The sequence below is a fragment of the Pogona vitticeps genome, chromosome 1 (assembly GCF_051106095.1).
Source record: "Pogona vitticeps strain Pit_001003342236 chromosome 1, PviZW2.1, whole genome shotgun sequence".
In the NCBI taxonomy this organism is placed as follows: Eukaryota; Metazoa; Chordata; class Lepidosauria; order Squamata; family Agamidae; genus Pogona; species Pogona vitticeps.
In genome coordinates this window covers 134,104,448-134,111,463 of record NC_135783.1, presented here as the reverse complement: position 1 = coordinate 134,111,463, position 7,016 = coordinate 134,104,448, and the positions used below count along the sequence as shown (strand labels likewise).

At 42.0% G+C, this 7,016-nt stretch overlaps 1 non-coding gene across 1 annotated transcript; it reads left to right on the top strand.

The window, feature by feature from the left end:
* The first annotated feature begins 6,612 nt into the window (after window positions 1-6,612).
* LOC140703392 (U1 spliceosomal RNA) lies at window positions 6,613-6,769 on the top strand. The gene has a single exon (XR_012082808.1). It is a non-coding gene; the product is annotated as a U1 spliceosomal RNA (small nuclear RNA).
* The last annotated feature ends 247 nt before the right edge of the window (window positions 6,770-7,016 follow it).

Below are 7,016 nucleotides of genomic sequence, written 5' to 3'. Positions count from 1 at the left end.
TGCCTAGATTAGGGATGCTGAATGACTAACAGTGAAGCACACTATTTGACCAGAAGAAAATAAAGGGTGGAAACACTATACTGAAGACCTGTACAGAAGAGATGAAAGGAGGACAGGTTCCTTTGAAGAGGAATCCTATGATGAAGACCCTGCAAGTTCTAGGAGCTGAAGCAAAAGCACTAGGAAGAAATAAATCATCAGGAGTGGATGGAATACCCTTTAACCTCTTTCCTCCACTAGCTGCTTCATCTCGAACGCCTCACTGAGAAGAAACCCTAATCCTGCACTAGTACATTATTCCTTCACATATAAGCGGAACCCTTGGTTATAATCGGAGAATGGGGGCCATGGCCATTTATACGGTTCTATGATCTGAAGGAGAGAGAGATATGAACCACCCAAACGGTGGTTCATGGTTCGTGAAAATGCACAAACCACAAATTTACAAATTTTCCCCAAATGAACCACGAATTGGTTCATTGGTTTGTTTAAGATTTTTTTTCCTTCTAGACAGCCCAGTGGCTGTCTAGATAAACAAAGTTCTGGCTGCCTCCTCACTCCCCCCACCACCAAAGCCTGCTCTCCACCCCCTTTCCAATGCCCATGTTGCCCCCCCTACCTTGTCCTGCTACTGCTACTGCTGCCTGCCACCATCTTTTAATTACTGTATTATTTTTTGAAGCTGACCCGCTCTTGGCTGCCTGCCTGTGTACATGCACCAGCCTCTCAGCTGAGAGGCAGGGAAATGCACAGAGGCCACTGACTTGCAGGGAGCTAGCTGCCTAACAACGACAATAACGATAACAATAACAACAACAATATTATGCCCCTTGTTAAGTCCAGCTGCGTGGGGAATATTCGTATTTGTATACAAAAACAGATCCCCCCATCTCTTTTCAGGAGTTTGGGTACTCTTGTCCAAACCAATCGGAGTCACCAAAGCAGCGATTTTTGACAAACTTCCTCGTTCATCGATAGCATCTGAAGTCTTTTCATTTTGAACTGAAGAGGGCTGTGACCCAGAGCACACGAATCCTATGTGCTCCTTGGGTTTACATCAGTCCCATCTGTTATGCTGTAGTAAATCAACAATGCGCATGGTTATGTCTTTCAGTCAACTTTTAATGTGACTGAATTAATGCACGAATTTGTGGTGGCTAGCATCAGCTGACTTTGGCTCTGCCTCACCAAGGTGTCTGTTGTTTGAAATCCCATGCACTGCATCGAATGCTTACTAAACCAACAGCAGAATTCCATTACCAGAGCATAAAATGGCCTAGAGCAAAAGGGCCAAGGGATTCTTTTAGAAAGAGGGAAGCCATCGGTTGGCTCCCAAAGCTTTGTTCTTGTTGTGTGGGGAACCATTCTGATTGATGCTTTTATTGTTTTTAGCACTTTGAAAAAGAAGTCTTCACTTTAGTTATTTTTAAATTTTTCGTGTTAGGCAGGTTAGCGGTTTGGAAAAATGTGTTTGGCAGTCTGTTAATTAAAAAGTGAAACTGAAATATAAAATGATTATTATTATTTTTTTGCACTTCTCGTTTGTGGATTTCAGATTTCTTTTTGTGAACATTAATTAAGACTCGTAACATCCCACAGAGATAGGTAAGTTAAGTGGTGTTATCTCCCTTTTGCAGGTGTGGTGGGGGCTCCAAGAAACAAAACGCTGTGGGCCTGTAAATCTCGCACAAGCTAGGAGTTAAAATATTCAGCAGTTACATGAAATGACAAGCAAACGCCCTTGTTGGAGCAGATGATTTTGGACAAGGGAGGCTCAAGATGAAAAAGTCTCAGAGATATCGTTCAAGGAATGGCTTCGAGCAAGTCAAATACGCCTCCGCCTGATTGGCTTCAGAGGGGGATTGTGGGAGCTCAGTGACTTGTTGCCAGAGATGTCACAAAGGTAACCAGGAACTCTTTCTTCCTGGTAATTAAACCTTATAAGGTATCACTCTTCTGGCCACCACAGTAACATTTTCTGAGAATAGCACCCAGAAGTAGAATTCTCCCTTTTGTATAGCTATAATCTTATCAGCTACCTGATTTCTGACATCAGCTGAGAAAGCAACCTGAGTAAACAGGCTATACAATAAAGTCCTACAGACTTGTTTGGTGTGACTTACTAAGGACATGGTGCTCCTCCAGTTTTTTAGGATCTTGTTAACAGCCTTCTAATAATCTTGGTAAAGAATTGTCTTAAAGGGGAAGGAAACCCAAAGCTCCTTGCTTGCATTTTTTCAGCATAAACTAGCCTTTTTCCTAATAGCCTTCTACTGAATGTTAGCTACTGGGTGGTTTATAATATAATAAAAGACAGAAATACAATGTTCTTGTGTATTTTCATGATTGCTTTGCTGACACTTGGCTAAGAAAGTTTGATCTGCTTTTGGGAGCCATAGTATATCATCCCCATTGGCCATGTGTCAAGTCATAGACTCTGGTGCCAAACATCCCCCTAAGAGCCTATAGAACTTTGTAGACCTCTAGGAAAAAAATTAAAAAGCTTATGTTCATCATATTTATCCCATTTAGAGTTAATTTCAGAATGTAATCAGATAACCATTTCCAATCATATCAAAATTTATCTGAGTATCAAGGTAAAAGTTGTTTAATTGTTGCAATGATTCATGGCAACATCAGCTTCTACAAGCTTTATTTATCTACATTGCTTTTATGTTCCATATGCACAAAAATACTTTGAAAACGTACAAAAGTCTTATAGCTATGGGAGAACTGTCGGCACAAATGTTTAAATAGAAATCTATCCTTGCAACTTGTGAAAAGCTACAGGTGTGAGAGCCATTCAAAATTCTTACAGCTGTGAGAAGTTGCAAACAAAAGAACATTCAGAAATAAAACTTAAGTTGTAGGCAGAACTTAATGTCATAATCATGTTTCAAAACTGCAGGAGTATACCTTCTTAATTGCAGGAACTTACAGCCTAAAAAGGCGCGTTGAAAAGCAGAGACATCATCTCTCAAAATATCAAAGTTCTTAAAAGTCAAATACATTTCTTCACCTTTAAGCATATTATAAGGATACACAGAAGATTATTCTAAGTGCTCACCCAGCCAAATTAGTTTGACTCTATGGAGGAAAATCTATGTTGCTTGTCCTGAGGTTAAGATGCAAGTTAAGATGTCTTGATGTTTGAGGCAAAGTAATAGATAGCTCTCATCTCTGTTCCAGGTACCAAAGCCAGTTGAATCACCTGGATCTCTCTTCAACACCAGCAATTTGATAAGGTTTACTGACATACTGCAGGGCAGCAGACTGTTGTCCGGGCATGGATCAGGTCAAGTGGCATATAGCAATTCTGTCTTTCAAGAGAGGGAAATTGCCTCACTCTGTCTAATGGTAGAGCTGGCCCTGCAACTGGAACTTACAAATTAAGAACAGTAAATTACAAGCTTGCTTCAGTGGCACACAAGATGAATCACCCCATAGATGCATTTGTTTTCTTTAGATAATAAGAGTGCACTCTTCTGTAAGTGCATTCAGAAGTAAAACCACTAAGTTCATTGGATTTACTCATCAATAAATTAATTCAAGAATGTTCCTGTTATGGCTGTTTTCCGGATAGATTCGTCAAGCTTATGAATCCGCACAAGTATTTTAAAAATGCTTTTAATTAATATTTATTCTGAAATGAGGGATGGCTATTTATGTTGGATTTTTTACAACCTTGCATGCTGTCTGTATTTGTATTACTGTGAAAGAACTTTCTGGGCTAGGTCTATCCATGTCATGAGTGCAGCTGAAGACCTGGAACCAGAAGGGTTAACTGAGGCTGAGGAGAATGCTGAGCAATCAGAAACACCTGAATTGCCTCCAGATTGTCCTTCCTCAGCAGACAAGCTTCGGGCCAGGCTTCGGGGAAGACTTATGGTAAAAAGGTCAAAGGATCGCTCGAAGGCTGTCCACAGAAACATCCGTTCAGCTAGCCCTGAGTATTGAAAGGATGGAAAGGTTTCCAGCAGCTCAAGGGGCTGTTTTGCTATAAAAACAGCTCCTAGTCAGTTAGAATTTTGTGGAAGCAACAAGTCAAAACCTCTGGCTTGCATCCACAGTCCTACAACCTTGAACCGTGTTTCCTGAACTCTGGACTCGGACTTTGGACTACGTTGTGTGTTTGACCTTGGACTCTGACCTTGGACTATGTTCTGTGAGTTGGTTTGGTAATTGGATATCGGCTTTGCATTCCTAGTATTCCTGACTTTGGACTGGCTTATCGGACCTTGGCTGCTGTAGCCCCCGGGAACGTGACAATCCAGCCCTAATCAATCGTTCCTTCCAGCCTCTGAATTCAGAGAGAGACCTGCCTCTCTAAGGAGTGCTGTTTCCCTTTCTTTTGCCCGTGGAAATCAGTTGTTTGTTTGCTGTTGATCTGTTCACAACTGTAATGAAATTCTTTCTCCTACAAATGCCTTATTAAGGTTTTAAGTGCTGGTTAATGAGAAAGGGGTGGACTATCTGAGGAACTTGTAGCTTTTCCTCCTCTGTGAGTCTCTGCACTTCTACTACATAGCAAAAAGGGGATTTTACTAGTAATTCAAAACTGTGCAACAATTTAAAGGGGGAAAGCGTGGCAATTAAGACAGACAGAAGAAAAATCTGGCCATGTGCGCACAAGAGATTCACAGTGCTTACAACACCAAGTCTGGCAACCATAATATAAAAGAAAGTGAGGCAGCTGCTTCAAATAGCAGATTTTGGATAGCATGGGTGGACTGCAAATGGTCAGTTATCAAAATTATTTTTATTGTATGTCAACCCATAGGAATGAAGTGCTTGTTGGATTTTTTCTGCCTTTTATGCCAAAATAAATAGTCAGGCTTTGGACACTTTGTACTTTTAAATTGGGGGTGCTATTTGCTGATGTGCCTCGGGCATCAAAATAGAGTGCCCCCCCAGCCTGATGCTTTTAAAATAATAAAGCTCCCCGAAAGCCCCCAATAAATCACACAACACCTGACAGCATGGGTTTGCATCAAAAAGTGGATGCTTGGCCTCTCTTCTCTCTATATCCAACAACTTGGATTTCGTTTGCAGCAGGCCTTTTGGATTGTTCGTGTGTGTGTGTGTGTTTTAATATTAGTCTCACAATTCTTGCAAGCTGTTGCGTTCATACCAGAAACTCTCATTATCAAAATGATTCTATTACAAATGTGATAAAGATGCTGTTTTTGTATACGAGCGCTCCAGAATATGATTAATTCTGTGCAGGTGTATTGTGTCTGTATATCCCTGATATCTCGACAGAAAACATTTTATGATATTTTCATTGTTTCATTCAGTTTTCCTGGAAAACTGCAGTTCAGATGGATGCAGATGGGAAAGAAAAGGGAAGATCTGAGGTCTAGTTGAAGCAAGCTCTCCATTCTGATTTGTTTGTATGAGAGAGGGAGGGAGGGAGGGAGAGAGAGAACATGTTCACTGCTCATTCAGACAGGGAACGATGTACATTGATTGATGGGGGGGAGGAAGAACATCACGACCTTCATTCTTCCCTTTTGCATATTGCAAGTATGTCATTTCAAGCAATTCTTGCATGAAATACAATAGTAATGTGCTGATAGAAGCTACATCTGTAATTCCCATACGCATGCGGCTGTGGTTGTTACAGCATGTAGTGTGCTCTGCCTTTAGCTGCACTGCCATTTGTCTCTGTCTATAGAGGTTAACGACAATAGTTTTTGATGTGCTTGTCAAAATGGAAGCTGCCTTCCATGGGAATTGCTTTTTGTGCAGCAGCATTTGGGGCAGGCAGGTGTTGGTTAGTTGGTTTGCCATTCTCTGCGCTCTCCTAACAGTGTTCAAATGCTTGGTTGGAAAGCCCACAACTATTTATGCCTCAATGTTGTTAATTCTATTGATTTCCTCCTCCTCCTCCTCCACCTTGTGGCTTTTTAATTTTATGACCACAAATAGTTGTGTTAGGTGGTGGCCTCCAAGTGTAAAAGCAGAATGCTTTGGAACCACCATATATATGCTGGGGCACAATAATGAATACACTGACCAGTGGTTGTTGATACTTCTAGACTTAAAACAAAACAACTTGTCCAGTCTCTGTCTCTGGATGCATAGTGAACTGTTTCAACCTAATAAGAAAGAAGTCCCGTTGCCATGACTCACCTTCCAGATAACCTGACCTGGATGACTGAGAATCTTCACAGATATATCTCTGTCTCTTGTATGCTGACTGTGGGCTTCCCAAGAAGCAAGAAGCATCTGATAATCCATGGTGAGAGATCAGATGGTACTGGACGTCTTAAACATCTGGGCTGATGTTTGTGTCTTACATTTAATTTAATATGAGGTAGTGTCGAGTTGAATTACAGTGGTGCCTCGCAAGACGATTGCCTCACGGGATGATACATCCGCATATGCTAATACCTTATGCTAATACATGTGCACTAGAGGATTGTGGGAGGAACACCCAGCCCCTGATGGGGGTCCCACAGGGCACCCCAAAACACTGAGGAGCTCTCTTGGCCTCTGGAAGGACTGGGGCTGTGCAGCCCTGTACTGAGTGGGAGGTGCAGCCAGGGGGTCACCATGCCTTGGGGGTGCAGGGCACAGAAGGGGGCAGGAGGTTCAAGGGTCATTCCAACTCATATCTTGCAGGGGAAATATACCACGGTCATGAAAGTGGTTTTTCCAGAGCAAGGCCCATCTACTGCACTTTGGGTGTGCTGAGCCCTATGATTTCCCCAAATGTGGGGAACTCAACTGCATAATTTGTGTTAATGGGGGATTAATTTCCCTGGTCTTTCTAGAATCCTTTTTATCTCTTTTTTCCTCATCAGGACCTACTGCAAAGGCAGCAAGTCCTGGTGATGTCTTGTATTGCATTCTCCCTCTTTTTTTCCCCAGTGGTAAAGGATCAGGGCAAAAGGAGTCACCATGATCAGGAGCCAGGGGGCTGTTTTGACTCCTTTCACCCTCTTTCTTGGCTGCGAAAGGAAAGGAAAGGAAAGGAAAGGAAAGGAAAGGAAAGGAAAGGAAAGGAAAGG